The sequence below is a fragment of the Panthera pardus genome, unplaced genomic scaffold (assembly GCF_024362965.1).
Source record: "Panthera pardus isolate Hobbes unplaced genomic scaffold, ASM2436296v1 HiC_scaffold_11, whole genome shotgun sequence".
NCBI lineage: Eukaryota > Metazoa > Chordata > Mammalia > Carnivora > Felidae > Panthera > Panthera pardus.
Window position 1 is genome coordinate 16,033,202 of NW_026526666.1, and position 25,741 is coordinate 16,058,942.

The 25,741-nt window shown below is 38.4% G+C and overlaps 1 long non-coding RNA gene across 1 annotated transcript in view; it reads left to right on the forward strand.

Moving 5' to 3' along the window:
* Positions 1–1,341: 1,341 nt before the first annotated feature.
* The window catches only part of LOC109272181 (uncharacterized), a 164,047-nt gene continuing 139,647 nt past the window's right edge, over positions 1,342–25,741 (forward strand). The window contains exon 1 of the long non-coding RNA XR_008418305.1: positions 1,342–2,027. This is a non-coding gene — a long non-coding RNA (uncharacterized LOC109272181). The remainder of the gene's footprint in view (positions 2,028–25,741) is intronic.

Consider the following 25,741-nt stretch of genomic DNA (forward strand, 5'->3'; position numbering starts at 1 on the left):
GAAAGAATTCTTGGCTGCATATTTTTCCAGAGCAGCACATGGCATATATCCTGCCACTCCTTCCTGGCCTGCTAAGTTTCTGTGGATAGGTCTGCTGCGAATCTGATCTCTCTTCCCTTGTAGGTTAAGGACTTTTCTTTTCCCCTTTCTGCTTTCATGATTCTATCCCTGCCTGAGTATTTTGTGAATTTAACTATGATATACCTTGTTGATGGTCAGTTTTTGTTGAATCTAATGGGAGTCCTCTGTGCTCCCTGTATTTTGATGTCTATGTCTTTCCCTAGGTTAGGAAAGTTTTCCACTATGATTTGCTCACATAACCCTTCTACCCCTTTAAAACTCTCTTCATCTTCTGGGACCCGTATGATTCTGATGTTCCTTTATAATGAGTCACTGATTTCTCTAATTCTTAAATCATGCTCTTTTGCCTTAGTCTCCCTCTTTTTTTTCTGCATCATTATTCTCCATAAGTTTATATATATGCTATAATCCTCTATATATGCTAATTTGCTGTTCTGCCTCATCCTTCGAATGCAATCCATTCGAGATTGTAGCTCAGTCATAGCATTTTTTATTTTGTCCTGACTAGCTTTTACTTCTTTTATCTCTGCATAAAGGGATTCTAATCTATTTTCAACCCCAGCAAGTATTATTATTATTGTGATTCCAAATTCTGGTTCAGACATCTCACTTGTATCTGTGTTGGTTAATTCCCTGGCTGTTGTTTCTTCCTGCTCTTTCTTTTGGGGTGAATTTCTTTGTTTCATCATTTTGAAGGGAGAAAAGGAATTAATGAGGTCAAAAAAATTAAAATAAAAAAATTATAAAGAACACACACACACACACACAAATCAAATAAATGATGCTAGATCCTAGGTGTGTTTTGGTCTGGGTGTTGAAATGGCTTGACATATTAGATAAAAAAAGGGGGGAAGGAAATCATTTGAAAATTTGAAAAAAATGAATACACTGAAATAGAATAAAATGAAGTGATGGAAGTGAAATAGAATTTGAAAAAAATTACAAAAAAAGGAAAAAATATAGTAGAAAAAATTAAAGAAAAATATTTTTAATAAAAATTGGAAATAAAAATAAATTTTTTCTCCTTCTGTATTGAAGAAAAAGAAAAGAAACAAACACACAAAAATGAACCTTGACTAGAGGGACCAGCGAACAGACTGAAACATGATTGAAATTATTTCGTTTTCCCCAGGAAGTCAAACTATGAACCACTTACAGCACAGTCTGTAAACTGAGCAGGTGGAGAGACTTCTGTTCCTGAAGATCAGATTGAGGTTGGGCCAGGTGGGCAGGGCTTAGTGTAACGGCTCCGTTTTCCACTAGATGGCGCTGCTTAGCCCACTGGGGTAGATTGTTGTGGTGCTTGTAGGTGTGTATGCACATGCGTGGGAGGGGTGAAAATGCCGTCACCCAGATACCCGGTCTCAGAACTCTGTTCTCTCGGATCTACATCGGCACACCAGTCCTTTGTCTCTGGCTTCTGGTCACGCCCCCATTTTTACCCTGTCCGTGACCAGGCCCTAGGCAGCACCTCCCTCCTGAGTTTCATCTCAGATGTGGCTGTTTTTCCCGACCCCTTATTTCTGAGGGACTGTGGCTTTGACCGGTTCTGCTCCTCTGCAGGAGGGTCTCACCGAGCACTGCCAGGTGCCGACTGCACCCAGGAACGTTCACAGGACCGTGCTGCTGCCAATGCCCAGAGGCTGTTGCTGGGTGCTATCCCGCCCCAGAAAAAGTTCACACAATCGTGTAGTAGCAGCTTTTCAGCGATTATGGAAAATCACAACACACATCTGGCACCAGGATTCATCCTTAAGGACCTTGTTCCAACACCAGCAAATGTGGTTGTTCTCCAGGGTCCACTGGGGCCTTTGCCTGGGGCAGTGTCACACAGCCTCTACCAGATGTCCTCCCATCAGGGGAACTGCCTCTCCCATGTGGCCTGAGGACCCCCACGGACTCACTCTGCTCCTGAGGATTCACCCTTCTCACCAGAGCATCGCCAGGTATCAAGCTGCAGAGTTTCAGACTCTGTGCTCCCTATGTATAGAGTCTTAATGGAATTTAAACCCTCTACTTTCTCCTTTCTCCCTTTTTATTTCAGTCCTGTAGCTGTTTCCACTTTCTCTCCAGCTACTTTAAGGGGGAGGGGTGCTTTTCCCAAACTTCCCTCCCCCCCCCCCCAACCACTGCCCGACTCTGTTCTCTCTATGCTCACAAAAATAGCTCCCTGTCCTCTGCGGCTTCTCTCTTCCCCAGTTCACCTTTCCGCGCCGCGTACCTGATGAGTTCTGTGGTTCAGGTTGTGCAGATTATTGTGTTAATCCTCAAATCAGTTTTCTGGGTATGCAGGATGGTTTAGTGTTGATCTGGCTGTATTTCATGGACGCGAGACCCAAAAAAAACTTCCATGCTGTTCCACCATCTTGGCTCCTCCCCCTCCTCATCTCAGTTTTCTAAGCCTCAGCTGCATTATCGGCTAACAGAAATGATGTTTGGGAGTTCAAATGCAATAATTCAAATGGAGACTCTCTCTAGCCTGGAGAATGTAGTGAGGTAGTTATGCCATGTCACACATCTTGTGTAAATTTGGATATTATATGAGATACAAATACTAAATGTTTTATATTTCTAATACATGACCACCATTATGTACATCATTATGTACAATCATTACAAAGATGAAACGGCTTAATCTAAGTAGCTAATAATGAACTTTTATTCATTGGGTTCAGGAACTCACATATATTGAACCAGACAATTATGTTACTTTGGTAAATAAACAGAAAATGTCCCTGCTTTATGGTATTTGCCATCTACTAGAAAAGTTGGACATAAACACACAATTATATAATTAAACCTTGTGATAACTTCTATGAAGCAAATTAACTGGTTTCCAAGAGACAGAGTAACAGCTGGGGAGTGGGAGCTAAGTTGGATTGGAGAGTTAATGTGTATAATATTTTAACTGAATCTCAATAGATGAATTGATGTTAGCCAAGTGAAGACTGTTAATGGGTGGGTGAGAAGAAGTGAAGGAGCTGTCTGAATGGAGGAAATAACGTATGCAAAACCTGAGGCAGGCAGAAAGTTTGGTGTTTTCCAGAAACCTTTCTAAAATTGGCTCAGTGAAATTGCCAGAGGAAGACATGACATGGAGTTTTAAGATCTGGACAGAGGCCAAATCCTGAATATCTTTGAGGGCCATGTTAAAGAGACTGGATTTTATTCTAACTGAAATGGAAATCCCATTGAAAGGGATAGAGGAGGGGAACTTGTTCATATTGGACAAGTTGTTTTGCAATGACCCTGAGGCATTTAAATGGCTGAGTCAAGTAGATAATTGGGTATGAGTCTATCATTCTGGGGGGTTAGGACTGGCATATCAATTTGGGCATCATTAGCACAGACAGCATTTTTAAAATCATGAGAATGAGTGAGACCACCTAGGTAGAGAGTCTAAGAAAAGTACCCAGGGAACTTCAACATTGAGATGTTGAAAAAAAGAGTAACTAGCAAAGGAGACTGAGCATTGACAGAGATGTAGGAGGAACTGTGGTATCAAGGAGTCGACGAAACCCATGTTTTTGAGAAATAGTGGCCATTTGGGTTAGATCTTAAAATCCATTATGGAGGTCAGCGTCAACTTTAGCAAGAGTGAGTTGGAGTGTTGCAGGCAGATGACAGATTCAAGTGAGCTGAAAGGTAAACAGAAGGTGCAGAAGTAAAACCAAGGCAAGAAGAAAGTTTTTTAAAGATTTGGATACAAACAGAAATTTAGAGCAGTAATTATGGGGAGATGAGATGCTTGAAAATTTTTTTAATGATCCAAAAATAATAGAAGACACTTATTTATATGTTTATAGAAATAATCCAATTGAGAGAAATTTGAGATGAAGGGGAAAGAATAACCAAAGAAGTAAATTCCTTGAGAAGGCAAGAAAGGCTAGGATTCAGAATAGAAGCAGAGGACTCTGTTAGCCGAAAGGTTAATAATCATAAAAATATGGGGATATAAATTTACCCAGCTGTATAAATCTCTTCATTGATGCCCAGCCTCAAGGACAGCTTAGAGGCAGGTAACGAACTCCAATGTAGAGTTTTGCCAGAGCAGGTTCAAGAGATGGAGAGGGACCAACAATGGCAATTTACAAGGGAGTTCTTATGGCTGGTTGAACTTGGGACTTTCGATAATAGACTGCTACAGACTTTGTGTCTGTAGCAGTAAGCAGCATGTGGCCTAACTACTTTTGAGATGTGCCCTGTGATGTGTATTCAGTTTGAAGGCTAATACCTGTTTCTTTATTGCTATTTCTGAGAAACACCTAGATATGAACATTTTAGTAGGTAAAAAGTTGTGCCAAGTTTTCTCCTTGCCATTCTTCTCTTCAGCAAAGTAAGTACTTTAAGTTGTAAGAATACGTGTTTTTATGGATCTATATAAACATTATTTTCACTTTGAATTCTAAAAGTGGGTCTTGTAAAAATCCTTTAAAAATTTTATTCTGAGGGGTCCCTGGGTGGCTCAGTTGGTTAAGTGTCCAGCTCTTGATTTCAGACCAGGTCTTGATCTCACTGGGTTCATGGGATTGAGCCCCCCGACAGCAACAGTTCCATGCTGTCAACATGGGGCCTGCTCAGGGTTCTCTCTTTCTCTGCTCCTCCCCTGCTTGTGCACACAGGTGCTTGCTCGCTCTCTCTCTCTCTCTCTCTCTAAATGAATAGGCTTAAAAATTATTCTGAGTTGGTCTTCATGCAAAAATTTAACTTACTGCTGAGACTGAGGGCATGGTCGCTGTTAAGAACAACAGGCTCAGAGGAGAAGTGGGCAATGACTTTGGGGAAGCCACTTTCACTAAGAACACATTTCTGAAAGGGCTGCTTCCAGAAACTTCTTGTCACTGGATATCACAAATGCTTATTTTGCCTACTACATGAAAAATGTTACAAATCAGCTTCAAGAAACTTAAAAATATAAGTCTAAATATGAATATCAGAGTGTACACATAAAGGAACGGATTTTTAACATTTTGGGATATTTTCCTGCTCACAATCTACTCTCCCTTAAGAAGTACATTTGATAGATTTTTTTTTGTAAGATACACTAATTTCCCTCTTACATACACGTCCCTCCTGCAAGTCTCCCTCCATTCTGTCTGTGAAAATCCATCCAGCAGTTACCCCTCTCCCATCCAGCCCTGACTGACCTCTATCTCAGCCACAATTACCTCCTTTGAGGTGACAGCATGCAGTGGAGGCAGTGAGGATGTACGTACAACAGAGCGGGCCTCCTCATGTAACTAGCATTTCCAGATGTCTATTATTTAATGGTGTGATTTGGTGTTTTACCCTCCTTCCCATTACAATGAAAAATTTAAAACAGAGGTAATTTTCTGTGGTTGCTCTAAGTAAGATTAAGATAATTCTTTTCCATAAATAAATAATCATATATTCATTAAAAAATAAGCATGTTATCAGTGGAAATAAGCAAGCAGTTTAATATTTATTTATACACATACATATGTCTGTATTTTAGCTTCCCCCATTCTTCCCCTCACCTATTGGTGGCTTAGTTCAATTTTGGAATATGTGTAAGAGCTGTTCACAAATTCTGTGAGAAGTACTTGATAATGATGGAATAAATGAATAACACTGTATGGCATACCCATAAATTTTCTTATGTAGTTTTCACAATAATCCCTGAGAAATGGGTGTGTTATCATCAAATGAAGATAGGAAGAGTTTAGGGGCTTGAGTCACAAACCTCAAGTGACAGAGGTGCTAAGTAGTAAAGGCAGGAGTGAAGCCCAGAACTCCACATTCAAATTTCTTTGTTCTTTTTATTATCTGCACTCCCCTTCTGAATGCTGTTTTGTAGGAGCCGGGACAAGTCATGTGACAAGATTTGGTTGCAATGGGAATATAGTAGATGAGAGTTGTGGCCTGTGCACGTGCTTTGTTTTGAAAATACTTTTGGAGGAAGTAAACACAGCAAACACACGTATGATTTAAACCTCTTGGTATAGCCTTGCTTTGTCTGTCACTCATTTTACAGTATCTTACAAGATTTTAGGAGCATAATATCTTTACTAACATATCATGAAGAGAGCATGTTATGATGAAAGAGTATTATAATGTAGCAGTTTAGCCCTAAGTTAATAACCCTCAACTGTAAATGTTACATCATTTATATGTTTTTTTGTTTTTTTTTTTTACCAGGGGAAAAGTATTTGTGCTTGTCATATAAACATGTGTGATGTACATAGTTAGTAAAACTGATAGTATTAATAAAAATCTTAATAGGCTTCATGATTAGAATAAAATGATATTTTGATCCAAATCCCTAATTAGAACAGTACATTTACCAACTGTTCTCATGGGAAATGGAGCCAGAACTCATCATTTAAAGTAATACCTAATTAATCCTTTTTTTGTAACAGATGTCAACCTTATTTTCAAATCTTTTGTAGACAATGACTTGCTGTATGAATCTTTTAATTGTGTATCTTGGGTTATTTATTTTTTAGCACTGTAATATATGGTTAAATAAAGAAGATATAGATAATGAGTTTCACTTTAGTTTGAGTCTGTTTAGCTACTATAGTAGAGATATGGAAGGTTGAACACAAAAAACATATTTATGACTCCATCAGAATCAATTTTAAGTAAAATCTAATAGTAAATATGTCAATCATAGTATAGTGCAGAAACCCTGGGCTGGGAGACCAACATCCTATCATGACCCTGACATATATTATTGCATGATCTCAAGCAATGTATCCCCTCTTTTGGACTTCAGATACTACATCTACATGATGGGGCCCCTGGACTGTGTGACTTTTAGGGTCCCTTCCAGGGCAGAGATTCATTACCTTTTAAAAACTATTCTATTTTTATCATTCACATTCCATTTTAATTTACTCTATCCATATGTATATGGGTATATGTATGAGAATATGTATGTGTGTGTATGTACACATCCATACACACACTTCTATCCATATCTTTACTTACACTTAGCATTTTGCTCCATTCCATAGTGTCTTTTTGATGAAGGAAAGGAGCAAGATAATGACAGTTGATAAAGCTACTTATTCTTTTAGATATATATTATCTATTATAGTTAAAAAGGGAATCACTTATTCAGTGGCAGATTTCAGTGTATACCTCTGGGAAGCATAATATTACATTTTGAATGCTTTTTTTTATTGATTGGTCAGGAAAATAATTATGACAGGAATTTAGGATATGTAGATTTAATTTCTTACTAAAGAAATGCATATTCATATTCCAGTAACTAATTACTAAAGATGACAAGAGCATAATCTGATGAATAGAATAAATATAAAATAGGATATATCAAAAATGGTATCAGTACATGCTGTTACAATTAAAGACATCAGCCTGTAAAGAAGAATTTAGGTATCACTATTGTTGAAGATTTGAACTATGTGATTTATATTTGGATGAAGTCTATAAAAACTTAACCTGTGAGATTCTGTTGGCTTTGCATTATCTCTGTAACATTTAACAAAAATCTCTGAATGCCAAAGGGCTAATAATGGCTAAGAATTGTTAACATTATTAAGAGTTCACTCTATATGAGGCTATCTTTTATGCTCATGACTCATTTTATCTCATTTCACTTTTTTTTTTTTTTTTCAACGTTTTTTATTTATTTTTGGGACAGAGAGAGACAGAGCATGAATGGGGGAGGGGCAGAGAGAGAGGGAGACACAGAATCGGAAACAGGCTCCAGGCTCCGAGCCATCAGCCCAGAGCCTGACGCGGGGCTCGAACTCACGGACCGCGAGATTGTGACCTGGCTGAAGTCGGACGCTTAACCGACTGCGCCACCCAGGCGCCCCTCATTTCACTTTTAAAACAATCCAGTGAGGTGGATCCTTTTTTAAATTTATTTTTCAGAAGAGAAAACTGACATTTGTAGGTAATAAGTAACTTGGCTGAGACCATTCAGCAAAAGTGGTGCTGACCTAAGATTCCAATTCAGACCATTTGACTCCAGACCCTTATCAATACACAGTGAAAACAAATCCAGCCAACTAACCAACAATAATACAGATCACTCCTAAATGTGTTTACCTGTACCTTGAGATCTAGGCATGTATGTCCATCTTCCTATTAGACTTATCTACTAGAAAGTCTCAGAGTGCTCCCCCCACCCCAGCTCCCACAGAGTCACTGAACTCTCACCCTGTGCACCAAATGTGCTCAGTCTCCAGTGATTTTCCTCCTTAGGCAATGGCTCCATCATTCATCTATGGCTCAAGGCTAAGAATCAATGCGGCCTTCTCTCTCTTCACTTGCTACGCCCAATTATCTATTACATCAATTCAATTCTATTACTCAAATACTTTCTAAATCCAATTGCTTTTCTCTATTGCCATGGCCTCCACCCTGGTCCAAGAGACTGTCATTTCTCATGTGGACAACTGTAACTTTTTCTAATACTGGCTACTCTTCTTTGAGTTTTGCTCTTCTTCTATCCATTCTCTATACTTTAGCTAGAGCAATGTTTCAAAATCACATATTTGATCGTATAACACAGCTGCTTAAAATTTACGTCTTTTCATTACTTTTGGATAAAGCCCAATTTCCTTAACCGGTTCTGCTCTCTTGTTTACTCATTTGCCCCTAACCCCAAATTACCTTATGCCATTATCTCTTTCCATCTTATGTCACAGACATAGTGCCTTTCTTGTAGTGTCCTGCTTTTGTCTTTTTTGCTTCAAGACCTTCACACATTCATTTAGAAGTCAGTAATCAATCACTTCCTAAATAATAGCCACTCTTCTAAGCTCTCAAGTATAGTAGTAAGCAAGACAGACCAAGTCCCGCTCTCATGAAATTTTTCTTTTAATGGTTTAGAGAGACAGACCATAAACAAAGAAAATTATGTATTTTCAGATGGTTGTCAGTTATATGAAGAGAATGGGACAATGGGACAGAGAGTGAGTGGATGTCTGGGGTAGAGGGTAGGATATACATGCGTTTATAGATGCCTGGAATATTCTCACATTCTTCCCTCACTATCCCATCCCACTTTCTACCCCATGCCTGACTAACTTGTACTCATATTTTGGGTCTTAACTTAGTTATCACTTGATTGGAAGGCTTTTTGTGACCTCTCCTCTATCCAGACTAGAATAGGTGCCTTCCTATTCTCATGTCCCTAGAGTTTTCTTTTGTATTTCTCAATTTTGTGATTTCTCTTTTGTAATACTCATCATACTTTAAATTACTTAAAGTTTTTTAATAACTATTTAAAATAATTATTTTAAATATGAAATACTTGAAATAATTATACTCATAATAAGCATAAATTATATATTTTATATATAATAAATAATAATAAATACTTAATTACTTAAAATAATAATTACTCTAAATAGCTATTTCAAATACTTATTTCCTACACTCAAAATTCCATGAAAAAGAATGATTCTCTACAGTCTACACTTGGAGGACCTCCCTTCTCTGTAGTTTTAAGGATGGCTTCTCTAAGGAAGTGACAATTAGGCTAAGACCTGGGTGTAAAGAATTAGCTAGGTGAAGATTTGGTTAGCTGAGAAAACATGTGAGGATAGTACAGTGGGAATGACAGGGATCTAGGTAGGAGGGCTGTTTCTGACCGGGGGTCAGAAGAAGTAGAAGTTGAGTTGAGACCTGACCAGCAAGAAGGATGCAGCCACATATATGAAAGCAAGGACAGCAGAGTTTCCAAAGAGAAGGAGCTTGGCATAGCCTAGGAGAATTAAGAGGATGAGCATGCCTGAGGCATAGTGATCAAAAGGGATTGTGGTAGGAGTTGAGGTCTGAGAAGCAGGTGGAGGCCAGATCACAGAAGGCCTTTTTGGCCATTGGAATTTGAACTTCATTCTAGACATTAAAAAAACCTGGGAGATACCAGGCAGGAGAGTGAAAGGCTTGATTTATATTTTAAGAAGATTACTCTGGCTGTAGTATAGACAAAGGATTTTAGGAGGTGGGAGGGTATGCAAAGAGACACCAATTAAAAGCTCATAAATAACATAAATGATCTCTGTAATGTGAAAGAAAAGTCAAAAAGGAATGTCTTGTAGTCTGTCATGGTGATTATTTTCTTTTTTTTAATATAATTAAAAAAATTTTAACATTTATTTATTTTTGAGAGAGAGGGAGAGAGAGAGGGAGCCGAGAAGGGGCAGAGAGAGAGACACACACACACACAGAACCTGAAGCAGGCTCTAGGCTCTGAGCTGTCAGCACAGAGCCCAACGTGGGGCTTGAACCCATGAACTGAGAGATCATGACCAGAGCTGAAGTCCAGCACTTAACCAACTGAGCCACCCAGGAGCCCCATGGGGATTATTTTCTTTGGGAACAAAAGAAGTAAGATGTAGCAAAAATACTTAGGAATCAGCCAGATTTGGGTTTAAGCCCTAGCCTAGCTATATGACTTCAAATAAGGAACTCACATGAGAAAAATCTATTCCTCAGAGGTTTATGGAGAGGACAAATGAGGTAAGGCTTGATCCTATCATAGTGTTGACACATGAAGAAGCCAATACACATGCTTCCCTTCTCTTTCTTTAAGGGAAAAATACTCCATGTGAAGAATAATATATGAAATCACCAGTGACTAATGACTTGACAGCAGTGATGTGAATTTTGTGAGGGCCTACTATTCCAGGCACTGTGCTAGGTGCTGAAGGCATGCACAGCAGGAAACAAGACAAACCAAGTTCCCTTTATCAGGCAGTTTGTAGGACAGTAGGAAAGACAGACATTACACAAATAATTACATAAATATTTACATGGTCATACTTGGGGTGAGTCCTGCAAAGGACAAGGTCTTCAGAGCACGTGATAGTAAGAGCTCATATAATCTGAAATTTTAGGAAAGTTTCCTAGAATGGAATTTAATTAGAGACCTGAAGTTTGAGTGCTAGCCTGTTGATGATTTACTTGATCTCATCTTTGCCAAGGTGACAGCTTAAAGAAAATATTTTTTTTATAAGGATCAGAAGGAGAAACCAAGAAATGGAAATGGAGAGGAGAAATCCAATGCCAGGGATCCAGAGTAATGAGTTGTGGGGGTATGTGATCCATGATGGGAAAGAGGAAGCATGCAAGTTCGATGCTCAGCACCGATAATGGATATTGTCATTGTCACAGAGGGCAGAGGGAAGTATCATGCTTAAAACTTCACACTTTTCCTTTCCTGCTTCAAAGATGTTGTGGACATAAATGGTGAGGAGGAATTAGACTGAGGAAAGTTGGGTGAGTCGACAGTTTAGGAGTTTGGGCAGCTTGCAGCTTCTCCAGTCAAGGAGAACTGAACAGATTCAGGAACAAACAATGAAATGATAATTTCTCCTTGCTGGTATCCATTAAAAGTGAAAGATCTGTTCAGAACTCATCTAAAAATCGACAACTGCCCTAATTACCAAATATCAAAATATAAATCATGAGCCAAAATCTAAATTGATTTGTGAATAAAAAGACCTTAAAAGATATCAAAGTATTTTTGATCTATTTGTGCATAATGATCTCACAAATAGTTTACTTGAAAACCTTATAGAAGTTCAGGGATGATGAGAAAATTCAGAATGTAAGGAGGCCATGTCTATAAGCTCAATCCTGTTTTGTCCAAATTTTTAGATTGAAATGAAGGCAAAAAGTGCTTAAAATACATCCTTTGAATAAATGCCTTTTTGTATTGAACAAACCTTTAGAAAAATACTATTAGAACAAAAGTGTAAAGTCCATGCTCTCATTTGGCAAATTGATGGGAATACATTAAAAAACAAACAAACAAACAAACAGAAAACAAAGAGCAACAGCAACAAAGAAAGAAAAGCCCGAGTCCCACCTGGGAGAAAAATAGTTTTGGTATTCAAACACTACTCAGAGGATCTGCCCCTGTTTTTTAAAGTTATGTTCATTTTCCATCTCTGTCCATTACATTTAGAGAAGGACAGGTTGACAGTGTTCTTTCCTGCGTGTGCTGATGTGGCTGAAAATCCCAGTGGCCAATCAGCAATGTTTGCACACTCCAGATTCCAGTCCACTCTGTCCTTTGAGCAAGGATTCTAAGTGCAGCTTGCCAAGAGCGCTCTGTTGGTGGTCTTGGCCTCAAAGTCAGAGTGATGTCAAACTGAATTGTTTCACCTCTGATCAAGGAACTTTCACTTGTCCTGCAGGCTGTTGTGTCTTCTCTGTGCCCTACAAGGTTATAGTCTTTTAAATTGGGTCATTGGAAACATTTTTCTTGCCTGCTGCACACCAGCGAAAACTCCTTCAGATTCCTCTAGTTATTCTTCTGATCCCTTGGAGTATTCCATCCTTTTCCTGGGAGAGGAAGTTCAACTTTAAGAGAATGAGTCAGGATGGAACTCTGCCATTTGGAGACAAGGCTTTTGCAAAGGGAGCCAGAATGTCAGAGCGCTTTCCTTCATTGCCCTCACACTATCTGGAGAGTGTAAGTCACCGCAAGCCTATGGCTTGATGGATTTGGAACAGGGGTTAATTTTTCCCATGTACTTTCCAAGGACAGTCTATGCCTTCTGCCTGTGGAGTTGGTGCATACATTATGTTATACAAAAGTATATAAAAGCATTCTTCAATGGCAATGTTGAATTTTACTCTGATCTGGAGCTTTCACCAGATCTTAACCCCTTAGAGAAAGCATCTGCTTCAACGGGAACTCTTTTGCCTTTGTTATGTAAACAAGTGTAATATGTAAATGTAAAATGCCTAGCAAACTGCCTGACACATAATAGATGCTGATTAAATGGTAACGTTATTTCATTTCTTCCAGTTTGCTCATCTTTTAAAATAACTAAAATAATTACTTTTCTCTTTTTCTCTGAAGGATTTCCATAATACATCCTTTACCTTTCAGATTGTTTTAAATTAATGGAAATAAAATAGCATGCTTAATAGGGAAAGATGTACAGTTCATCAGAGAAAAGATTTAGGACTGGATTTCCTTGTTTACAGTGTTTACAGAAATAGAGAAACCAACATATTTAAAGAATTTCTCTTTTTTGTTGTTAATCATATTTGTTTGCAATTTCAAGGGAGAAGTTTTTTAATTCATAAATGGATCTTCATACATTTTAAAATCTTCTTCAAGTGAGAGCTCATGTAAAGCAAATGCCATCTAATGATTGGAGACTTTATAAGGGCTTTATCTGAAGAAACTGCTGTTAACAATAGTTTGTAACTCCTCTATCTGAAAAATACATCCATCCTTCTGATTCCATTGTTTCAGGATGGACTCTTTCCTTCCAAAGGAAAACTTTTTTTTTTACCATCCAGAACAGCCAAAGTAACTGTGTGTGTGTGTTTTTTAAAGTTTTTAATGTTTATTTATTTTTGAGAGAGAGACAGAGACAGAGTGCGAGTGGGAGAAGGGGAGACAGCGGGAGACACAGAATCTGAAGTAGGCTCCAGGATCTGAGCTGTCAGCGCAGAGCCCGACTCAGGGCTCAAACCGATAAACTGAGATCATGACCTGAGCTGAAGTCAGGCGCTTAACCGACTGAGCCTTGCTTGCATCAGAAGCTTTTATTCAGGGGTAAGAAGAGCATAAAAATAAATATTTTAGAGCCTTAAACATCATAGATTATTGAAATTCAATAAACCCATAGAAAATGTGTATATATAAAGCAGATTTATTTTCATTATATGAGAACGAAGACTAAAAAAAAAAAAACAGTTTCTATAACCTTAAGAGCTGAAATAATTTTCTCTACAAAAATTGTGTTCTCAAGTTTCATTGCCTTGTGCTAGTTTTCAGCCTAGAGTGAATTTTTACAGCTGAGTCATAAACCCCTGAAAATAATACCACTGGTTTATAGTGGAAGGCTGACACCACTTTAATTACAACGTGGCAAGGGCCAGGGCGAGAAGTCTGGCATTAATGCCACTCACACTCGCCTTCAGATGTACGTGGGCTACGTGATTCAATCGTGAAAACGTGTCTTTCGAAGTCATTGAGTTTGTACATTGAGTTTGTTCTGTTTTATTTCAGTTTCTTTGCCTCTACCAAGAAATACTATCTTTAGAGTTATAATGAATAGTTTCATTCCTCAGATTTGGATCAAAGAAATCTGCCATCTCTGAGTTAACCAACCTTCCTAGGCTGTGGTAGCAAATATCAGACTTGGATTTATGAGCTGCTTTTGGACTCTTATCACTGGGATCTTTCTTTGGCTAACAAATGAGGAATAAGGAGTTCGGTCTTCTAATCTGCAACTGAGAAATGACTTCAAAAACTCATGCCCTACACAAGGGAAATCCAAAGCTTTTGACCACAATTGTTTCTTTGGTGACGTCTATATTTTGATGAAGAAGGAAATGACCAAGCAACTGTTTAAGAGGATCAATGAACCATAAGTGGCCTGAAATAACTGACTCATGAAAGCAGTAAAGCTTTTTGCAGGCATCTTACAGATCTCGAATATGGAGGCTGGGTGTTTGTTTGTTTGTTTGTTTGTTTTCTGTCTGTTTGTTTGGTTGTTTTTAATTCACCAGGAAGGCACATTTAGAATATAAACTGCTAAGGGATTACAACCATGTATTACATCGCATTGAGTACATCGTGAGCCATTAAAAAACATGAATCAATTGTAATGACATGTTGAAAAAATGGAGAAAAGGAAGACAGACATCTTCTTTGTAGTAAGATACATAGGAAATTTCATCCTAAAATGGCTGAGGAAACAGCCCTAATGAAATAAGCTAAGCTGGGAGAGATCCATCAAGTCAATAACTACATTAGCAATTACATCCTTTTAGTGAAAAAGCAATCCTGGGCCATGTCTCCATAGCTATTGAGGGGATGTCTCCTCAGCCGTGCTGGGAGAGTCCAATACCTTTGGCTGCCTCAGCTCTCCAGGGCTTCCAGTTAAAGCAGTTGATGGATTAAGTTGGCAGCTAACAAGGGCTAGCCACCAGAGTGTATTGGGACTGTGTCTGTAAGCTCATGGAAACTTCTGAGAGTTTATATCCAAACAAAGTATAGAAATGGATTTGATGGCCCCTCGGAAGTTCCTTTCTTTCTTTCTTTCTTTTTCTTTCTTTCTTTCTTTCTTTTCTTCCTTCCTCCTTTCCTTTCTTCCTCCCTCCCTCATTTCTTTTCTTTTCTTTTCTTTTCTTTTCTTTTCTTTTCTTTTCTTTTCTTTTCTTTTCTTTTCTTTCTTTCACTGGTCATTCTATTTTCTGTTAATAATTGACAAAGTAAACAACTACATGCTACTCTAGATGGTGATAAACATGCCGATAAACCATGTTTTCAAGGTGTTCTTTACTGAATCATAATCTATTAATGCTGCAAGGGATCTTAGAGAAAAACCTCGTCCAATGACTTAAGCTATTTCTTTTCTAAATCATACACTTGCAATTCTTAAAAAAATGAACCTAATATAATAGGTGGTTTGCTCACTATCTGTACTAATTTTATTTTCCACTTACTATTTTATGCTGTGTATGTAGCCTATTTTTTTGTGTGTGTGTTTTAAAATCCCCCACACCCAATGTGGTCCCAGATTGTCTATCTCCTGGGCTCATAACTTGCAAAATCTGGTAAGATACAGACAATGACTTTAAAGTCAATATAACCAGTTGGAGTTGAAAAACCTTTGTTTACTTGTTTGGCTGACTGCTGTTGTGAAAACTGAATCAATCAATCTTGGCTAAAAGTGGTTCCAGCTGATCCCTGTACATTTAGTCCTGCTTAGAATTGCTATTACATTACTTAAACTGTTGAATTCTCAGCCATTTAAATGGACAGCCTTTGTCTTCTGTTGATAACCTGCATGCTGCTTGATTAACACTGGTTTGATTCTCCTCTGGGCACTTTTCCTTTCATTAAACCTGATAGTTTTTTTTTGACTTGGAACTTCTAGAAGCACCCTAGGATCGCTTAATGTATGTCCTTTCCATTTATAAAAGTCAGCTCCTGGTTTCCACAGGATAATATAGGTAAAAGTGCTTTGAAAAAGTTAAAAGCATCATACAAATACAAAGTACTGATATTTTCTTATTTGGGAAAGTAACCTTGGTGAAGCAGGTTTGATACAGCACAGTAGTTCAACTTTTGTTCTAGATCTTTCTTTCTTTCCTCCCTTTCCTTTGAAGCACTTCAAGAGTTTTCCCTTTTGGATCCCTGAAGCCCTGAAGTTACTTTGCCACTAGCATAAGGAATAAGCAAAGCAAGGAATAAATATTTCAAAGCTAGCATTTTGGGAAAAACAACCCACTGATATCTTTCTGCTTTTGGAAATAGATAAATCAACTTTTGGGTATTGGGATGGTTGGGTTGGGGGTTATTGAAAATAAGGATATGGACAGAGGCAATACCATTGACAAGGATACTGTCAGGCAGCTGAAAGGAGAAGTCAGGGGAGTGGAGTCCCATAATTTTGAAGACTCAGGTTGATTCCATAGTGTCAGCTGCTTAATGCTCTTCCTTAAGCCCATTCATAGGCTTACTTCTATTGAAATTCAGAGATCCACTCACAAATAAAGGCATTCTGTAGGGAAAAACAGTTATAACTTACACAAATTAATTTTAGATTTCTGGCTTCTATAGTTCTCTAGTGCTTCTTATCTGGAGCTTCTTCCACAATCAAACGGCAAGAGAGGTGAATAGCTATTATAAATAATACACCCCAAAGATTCAAAGATCACTCTAACAGGTTTTGGTAACTCTGGGTGAAATTGCTAACAGAAAAGAAAAGTGGGATGTTCTTTAATCTCCAAGAAGTCACGGTCTTCCCAAAGTTTTTCTTGGGTTGATTTCAAGTTTCACCGTTGTGGTCCGAAAATATGCATGATATGATCTCGATCCTTTTGTACTTGTGGAGGGATGATTTGTGGCCCAGTATGTGATCTGTTCTGGAGAATTTTCCATGTTTATTCTGTGGCTTTAGGATGTGAATGTTCTGAATATATTTTTTTTTTAATTTTTTTTAACGTTTATTTATTTTTGAGACAGAGAGAGACAGAGCATGAACGGGGGAGGGTCAGAGAGAGGGAGACACAGAATCTGAAACAGGCCCCAGGCTCTGAGCTGTCAGCACAGAGCCCGACGCGGGGCTCGAGCTCACAGACCGCGAGATCATGACCTGAGCCGAAGTCGGACGCTTAACCGACTGAGCCACCCAGGCGCCGCTGAATATATATTTTAAAAACGATAGCAGAGAAAAGAGGAGGCAGCTCAAAAACCTCAGTTAACAATGTTAACACCATGTTGGCTAATGCACAGACAGCTTCAATTTCCTTAATTAGTTCAGTGTTAGGTGACAACATATTTAATCAGCGAGCTAACAAGTACAGCAGCTGATTGCTCTCACTGCCCTATGTGTATGTTTTGACTGAAAAAGTAAATAAAATTACTTTAACTGCAATAATAAAGTGACATCCTAATTTGATTACCGTAGCAACCTTTTAGAAGTACCATACAGCAGTGAAAATTGGTTATTTCCTAAGAACTTGTTTCCCCTTTAGCATGTCACTGTGGTTAACCCTTTGGGGATGTGATGGCTAAACTGGAGTCCATCAGTCAGAGACGGACCACATTGCCCCCATGTTCTGTGTCTCTTCTGCAAGACATTGATTGAACTTGAACTCACATTGCTTGAACTCACATTAGCAGCTGTATTCCTGGGTGGCAAAACGTGGCCTTTGGCAGACAGAGGGATCTGTTCAAAATTCAGTGTTTTCCAATTAGTTAAACACACCTATAAGCCAGCAGTGTGTCTGCTTGTTTTTTTTTTTTTTTTTTTTTAAGGTGTTTTTGTCACTGAGATAGGGAATAGGTGTCATTTTTCTCATCTTCTTACTGACCTATATAGGGATTTTCACATACTTATATTAACTAGCTTGAATTTTGCTGTGATTTTCCTAGGTTAGCAAAGAAGAACTCTCAAAAGCAGGACTACTCACTCAGGAAATATTTCTTCTTATATCGTTGGTCCTTTGGGGGCTACAATATTTAGAGTACATTGTTCTTCAAACTGCTGTACAATTTAAACCAATAAATGTAATTAGAATAGCCAGTAGTAACCTCGGCCTTTGGCCGTCATTATTTACACATGGTGAGGGACTCAGTTTGTCTATATTAGATCTTCTTGCCTTTAGTCTTCACCAAAAATACTGAGAGTAAGGTCTTACTGGAAAGACTTTTGTTACCCCCTTATAAAAACTCCTGATCCAACACATCAGGAGGAATTTTAATTAAAGAAAAATCCAAACACAAAGATCCAGGATACTTTTTTTTATGTCAGATGGAGTAGTGATGTTGTATATTATAGTCTTCATCACTAGCTTTATTTGGTGTGAACATGCCAACTAACCTAGCTGCTTTATCTCATTTAATCCACACAAGCCCTGTGGGATTTTCCTCATCATTTTTCAGATGAGGAAACAGGCAGAGAGAAGTATATATTGCAGTGACTTCTGAACCCAGACTTTCACTGTGTGCCTCAAGGTGATCTTAACCACATTGCTAACTTCCTTCTCATCCTGAATTCTTAGAGTTAGCCCAACTAGTTTTGGGTATCCTATATATTATAGGAAAGACTCAGAGTTCTCTTTCTTTGAGCCCAGGGAGACTCATAGTTTTCTCCATAAGACAGGTCTATACAAAGGCCTCTCACAGACCAACTTCTTCTCAGCCTTAGAGATTGATTCCGGAGGAGGGTGGGGGAGACTTCATTGTTTTTCTTTCTAAAATGACATACTTCCTCTCTTTTGAGCTAATTAAAAAACAAAAAACAAAAACAGGATACTCATAGGCCTTGCAGTCAGGTAAGCATGAATTCAATCCCTGACTCTGTCTCTTATTATCTATGTGACTCTTGAACAAGTTACTTAACTTTTGAACCTAAATTTTCTCATTGGTAATGTGGAGATACAGATACCTACTATATACACTTCTTGTGAGCATTAAATTAAATCATAGTGCTATTTTTATGCAATTCAAGATATATTTGAAACCCACCAAACAAAAGAACTGTGAACAACCACTAAAACCCTCACAATTAGATAGAGTCAACAAAATGTTGCATAGTATAGGCTTACTTCTCATGCTTATTGTTTATATACTACTTGTGTTATCAATATCTGGTCTCTTGGCTTTCTTTAGTCTCTTGGCTTTGGGCTTCTGCTACCATTGGATTCATTTAGTTGTGGATTACCTCATCACAGCAAATATGTTGCAACTGTTTTCCATTGGCTCCCCACAACTGGGTAACAGTTTGATCCTTCTTGTGCCAGGTATCAGTGACCCAAGACTATGTGATTAGCCATCATTTCCTGAGGTCTGTGGGCCGTGGATTACATTGCAACCCATATACAAACAATTTAAAATTGAGATTTTACCATATTCTCAAAAGTCCTTGAACTCTTCTTAATGGCTATTCCATAGAGAGCTTGGTTTTCATTCTGAGAAGTTTAGCTTCTCAGTTCCTTTCTGCAAACTTCTTGCTTCCTCTCTCCACTTTCCCAATCCTCCTGGAAACACCCAAACTTGTACCTAATTATGCAGAGAAAAATAATTTAGTTCTTCTCATTTCTCCCCTCTATCTTCTGAGCTTTTTTTTTCTCCCACAACCAAATGGCTCATCAATGTGTTTTGCTATGTTCCAGAGAGAATTTATGCTGCTCTCTTGGGAGGCAGAAGTTTCTGTAGGGTAGTAAGTTTCAAATCACATTCTCCCTCCCTTCACCCATTATATATTCATTCATAAAGTTTTTATTAAAATACTTATTGTATGCCTAGTAATGGTAAGCAAAAATGGTAAAGAATGCCTGCCTCTGAAGTGCTTCCTTAGGTCACCTTTACTATTCTTGTCTATTAATAACTGTTGTGACTTGGGGAAATAGCAATAGAAATGAAAATTGAGTTAAAACATACTCTCTCTTCATCATATGGGATTACCAAGATGCTGCTTCTAACTCATTGTATTCACAATTAGAGAGTCAAAGTACTATATTAGCATTGATATTCTGGGTAGTAATAAGGTAGAAAGAAAAATAGTATGGACATCATGGCATAATCTGAGAAAAGCCAACATGAGAACTAAAAGTAAAATAGATAAAGAAATGAGAAACAGAATTTGGGTTAGAATTTAGATTCTTCTCTTTTTCACTTCTGGATTCACAATTCTACTTCCCTTGCCACTCATGGGGCAATGCCTCCATATTTCCTTGTCCCCCTGGAATATTCATTTAGAAGACTTAAAAGAAGGTTGGCAGGTGATTACTTATTGCAGAGTTTTAAAAGGAACTGGAAGAGTCAACAATGTTGGAACGCAATGGGATGGGAGTATTAAAATCTCTATCAAGGGGGTGCCTGGGTGGCTCAGTTGGTTAAGCATTCAACTCTTGATTTTGGTCCAGGTCATGATCTCACCGTTTGTGGGTACGAGCCCTGAGTTGGGCTCTGCGCTGACAGTGCAGAGCCTGCTTGGGATTCTCTCTCTCTCCCTTTCTCTCCCTCTCTCTCAATCTGTCTCTCTGCCCCTCCATCACTGGTGTGTTCTCTGTCTCCGTCTCTCAAAAATAAACTTTAAAAAATTAAAAAAAAACAACCTTTATCAGGTAGCCAATAGATATATTCATTTGTGACTTTAAGATTATCCATTTTGTAATAGTCAGAATTTAGCATTTTAATATGTCACCCATGAACTCTCAAAATCCTGTTTTTAATGGCACCAATGATTGAAGTGAAGTTATATAAAGGCATCTAAAACAGGCTGTGAAAATAAAACTTCAACTGCGATCTGAAAGAATTAATTTAGAAAGCTAACATATGTACCAGGTGCGTTCCTACCTAAAACACTCTAAAAATAATACAGGATTCTCAGAACAAGGGCCAAAATGGACATTTAGCACTAGGATATTTTGTTTGCCTCCTAATATTTTCTGTAAAAAAAAACAAAACAAAACATTAAGCAGTCTTAGATGGACATCAATTTTGCTTTCCCGCCCCTGTGGACTAGGCTATTTTATCATCTGCAGGAAATCAGATAAAAATAATTGTATTGTAAAAATGATTTTGGCTAGCTTCAAAGTTTTTAATTGCTTTATTTTTCCCCTTGAAACACACCTGATATTTAATAGGCAGGAAAAAAAAGTACATGGAGAATAAACATTTTTATAAATAAACAATAAGCACCAAAGAATATTATTGACTGCAGTTGAAGCCTCCCACAAAAATAGATTAATAGAAAAAAAATAAGGCTCTCTTCCATAAATTGGCTTAACAGGATGTGCTGTCTTGAGGATCTCTCCAGGATTGTGAAATACTGTCACTTCAGTGATGAGAGGAAGCTAAGTAAATTGTACTCAGAGTGACATTTCTGTGTAATGCAGACATTTCACTCCTCCTTGCTCAGAGTCCAGATGCTGGGCAGAACTAGCCACAATGGACAAGAGCGTGGAAATGTTTCTCCAAAGCAACTCTACTGGCATTTTCCTGAAGTTTTAGTATAGAATGGGGCTTTTCCTTGCTAACAGGAAAGTTCCATTTTTCCTTCTCCAGAGAGCCATGATTACATCCTGTTTTTAATGCCTCAGAAGGAGCTGGAGCCTTTCTTCAGATTAAAGTCATCGTCTCAGTGACATCAGGAAGGAATCCATCAGTTATCATCCAGAGAACAGACTTGTCACCAAGGGAACTGTCTTGGAGGGCCAAAGGCAGAAGGGGTATTTATAAGATGGAGGAATTGGCTCTTTCCAGGATTAAAAAAATTTTTTTTAATGCTTATTTATTATTTTGAGAAAGAGAGAGACAGAGAGAGACAGAGTGCAAATAGGAGAGGGGCAGAGAGCAAGCGAGACACAGAATCCGAAGCAGGCTCCAGGCTCTGGACTGTCAGCACAGAGCCTGACGCAGGGCTTGAACCCACGAAGAGTGAGATCATGACCTGAGCCGAAGTTGGATGCTTAATGGACTGAGCCACCCAGGCGCCTCATCTTTCCAGGATTTTTAATGGATAAGGTCACAGGCTGGGATAATTCTAGGGTGGGGGAGTTGGTCACCCTTTAAAAAAGTAATTAAACCACATCATTCACCATTTGGACTAAAGCCAACCTAGGATATATTAAATTTTCCTTGTAAATACTCCTATTTCTTTTATCCTGGTGTGAATCCTGCAACACACACACACACACACTGCTGTTTCTGTCATCCACAATCTTGGACCAGCAAGAATGCCAAGCAGGGAAGCCAGTATAGAGGGCAGCAAAGGAGAAATCTTACATGTTCATATTTAAAACAAACAAAACAAGCTGAAGCAGCTGGAAGAGATGGAAGAGGCATGCTGCAATTTATTCCTGTCTGTGGCTTAATGTCCCGCAGAAACTGAAAACACATTTTGCCCTTTCAGCATGGCATGGCAGGGGCAATTGTCAATGGAAATTACAAATGCAGAGGAAAACTATATACTTGGGTCAGCATGAAACAATAACAATGGATAGACCCACTTCTAACAAAACACATGCTTCCTGATGCCTCTCCCCACCCCACAAAGTGTAACTGACCTCCTCTGGTGAGGGAACAGAATAGAGGATTGTTTAAGAATATGGGCCAGGGGAACCTGAAACGCTTTGCTTTGAATCTCAGTTTTATGAATCTGTGACCTTGAGTGATTCAGGTTCCTATTTATAAAATGGGGATGATAACTGCATTGCATTACATAGTTGCCATAAAGATAAGGTGTGTGTGGTGAGCATAGCATAATGTATGGAATGTTGTATACCTGAAATCACTATGTTGTATACCTGAAACTAGAGTAACACCATGTGTCAACTATAATAATAATAATAATAATAATAATAAATAATAAGATAAGGTATGTGACATGCTTAGCACAGTGCCTGGCACATAATAAGTGGCTAAAATATGACAGCCATTGATTAGCACAGAAATGTGGAAATGCAGCTGCTTGATTATGGAGAAGTAAATGGAATTTACTAATGGATTAATTCCACAAAGCACAGCTACTATATATAGATGCCGTTGAGGCTTGGAGATGCAAAATGGCAAACAAAAGAGCCAGTGTCCACTATCATGGTGCTTAGGGTACAGTGGTGGAGACAGGCATTATATCAATAATCACACAAATAGCTCTATACAATTATACTAAGTGACTCAAAGAAAATATAACTAATGCCATGAGAAAATATAATAGGGACCCTAAACTAGGCTCCAGTGTCAGGAAAGATCTCCCTGAAAAGGTAACATTCAAAGAAAAACTTGAAGGATCAGTAGGAGTTAGCCAGATAAAAGAGGTTGGAACTGGTGGCGTGTGCTTCAAATAGAGAGAACAGTGCGTACCAAAGGGCTGATGCAGTAATGAATTTGGCCTATTTGAGGGACACAGAGTAGGTCAGTGAGAAGAAGTCCAGTAAGAGAGGGGGAGGAGGAGAGAAGATAGGAAGTTGCAGAGGCAAGTAATGGCCAGGTCATGCAGACACTTCTAGGCTTTTATTGACATTTTGACATTTTTTATAAAAAATATCATGAAGCAGTTAAAGGGATTTAAGCCTAGCAAGCGACAAAATTAGACTTGCATTTTAAAGAGATCATTCTGGCTACTGTTTGAGAATGGATAGGGCAAGGAAAGAATGGATGTACAGAGAGAAGGTAGACCTTCACTGTAGATGGTAAAAAGCAACAGAGAGGGTGGTGAGAGTGTAGACACAGGGACATGGATTGGATTAGAGATGTGTTTGCAAAGTTGGAGAAAGAGGAGTTGGTGGTGCATTGGGGTGATGGGGGTGAAAGAGAGGCAGGCCCATTGATGTCTTGTCTTAAGCAAGTGGATAGATGTACGTGTCAATTCCTGATGAGCTAGTGTATTCACTTAATAATATCGCTGTTGATGAGGTTTGTTGATGGCCAGTAAGGATTTGCTGTTTTATTATATAAATAGATTAATGTCATTTGATACAAGCATTGCCAATTTAAATTTGGGAAAGCATAAGCAAGTATCTCCTAATAACATTTTGTAATAAGGTGCCAAATATATAGATTTCCAGTGCGAAAGCTCTTTCCTTTTGTGTACACCCTACTGCACTTCTGGTGTTTTTGCTAGGTTTTATACATACAGATATTTTTTGGTATTTAGAGATGTCTCTGTCTTCCTCCTTCTTATCCTCTTTCTCTGCCCCCTTTCTCTCTCACAGCATATAGGTCTTCATCATGGGCATTTACCTCCATGATAGCTCTCATAAGTGAGACAATAAAAGATGGATAATAAAACTAGACCATGAAATAGATGCTAGCCAGGGGTGCCTAGGTGGCTCAGTCAGTTAAGCATCTGACTTCAGCTCAGGTCATGATCTCATGGTCCATGGGTTTGAGCCCCATGTTGGGCTCTGTGCTGACATCTCGGAGCCTGGAGCCTGCTTCGGATTCTGTGTCTCTCTCTCTCTGTCCCTCCCCCATTCATGCTCTGTCTCTCTTCATCTCTCAAAAATGAATAAATGTTAAAAAAAATTAAAAAGAAAAAAAGAAATAGACACCAGACACTGAAATGTGGTTAAGGGAAGAGGAGTCTTTCTCAGTGGCTTGCTGGGTTAGTGGAATGGGAACAGTAAAAGAGATTTCTCAATTCCAGAAGATGGAGAACACTGGGATTTTCAACATTGCTGTAACCTCCTACCCAAGGGTAAATAAATATGGAGCAAAATACTATTTTTCTGCTGCTTCATTCCAGCTGTCCTAATGGTGACTGTAGCATTTTGAGGTATTTTGACATCATTACCCAAGGTAATGGGGAAATATGGAGCTGCATTATCTCTTTCAATCTGTTTTTGTTCTATTCGTCTATTGTGCCTCTATCATTTTTGAAATACAAATTCAGTTAAAAACTAAATCAGAGCAGCCTCTTAATTTGTTTGACTTTACAAAGAAAGCTCTCTGTGTTAATTTATAAATTAAGGGTTGGAGAAATAATTTCTGTTTTAAATTATCAATGATAAAATATTCATAATGTTCATAAATAATAAGCCAATAAAATGATGGCTTACTGGTAAAAATAAGTATATAACACTTTCAGGGTCATGAAACATGATGGCATGGCTATATTTTATGGTCTTATGAGAAATACTTATATGGCATTTGCTGTGGATTGAATGTGTCCCCCCAAATCCATATGTTGAAGAACTAATCCCTAATATGATGGTATTTGGAGGTGAGTCCTTTGGGAGGGAATTGGGGTTAGATTAGGTCATGTGAGTGGGGCCCTCATGATGAGCTTAATGTCTTTATAAAAAGGGGAGGGGACACAAATCTCTCTCTTGGCCATGTGAGGATCCTGCAAGAAGGTAGCTGTCTATAAGCCAGGGAGGGGGCTCTCAGCAGAACCCAATATGCTGGCACTCTGATCTTGAACTTCCAGCCTCCAGAACTGGGAGAAAAAATGTTTGTTGTTCAAATCACTCAGCCTATGGTGTTTTGTTACAGTAGCCCGAACAGACTAAGACAGCATGGCTCTAAGACTTTTGTGTATTTGTGTAACTTTTACCCTGAGAAGATTGAGATGATATTAAAACAAGATATTTTATTAGGTCAGGTGTATACTCTGTACATTGTTGTTGGTTTCAATGCTGATGTTTCTTTTTCCTGCGCATACTTTTTACACAGGTATCAACTTCTGGGCATTATGTTTGTGTGAGGCTGAGAGTGTGTATGTGT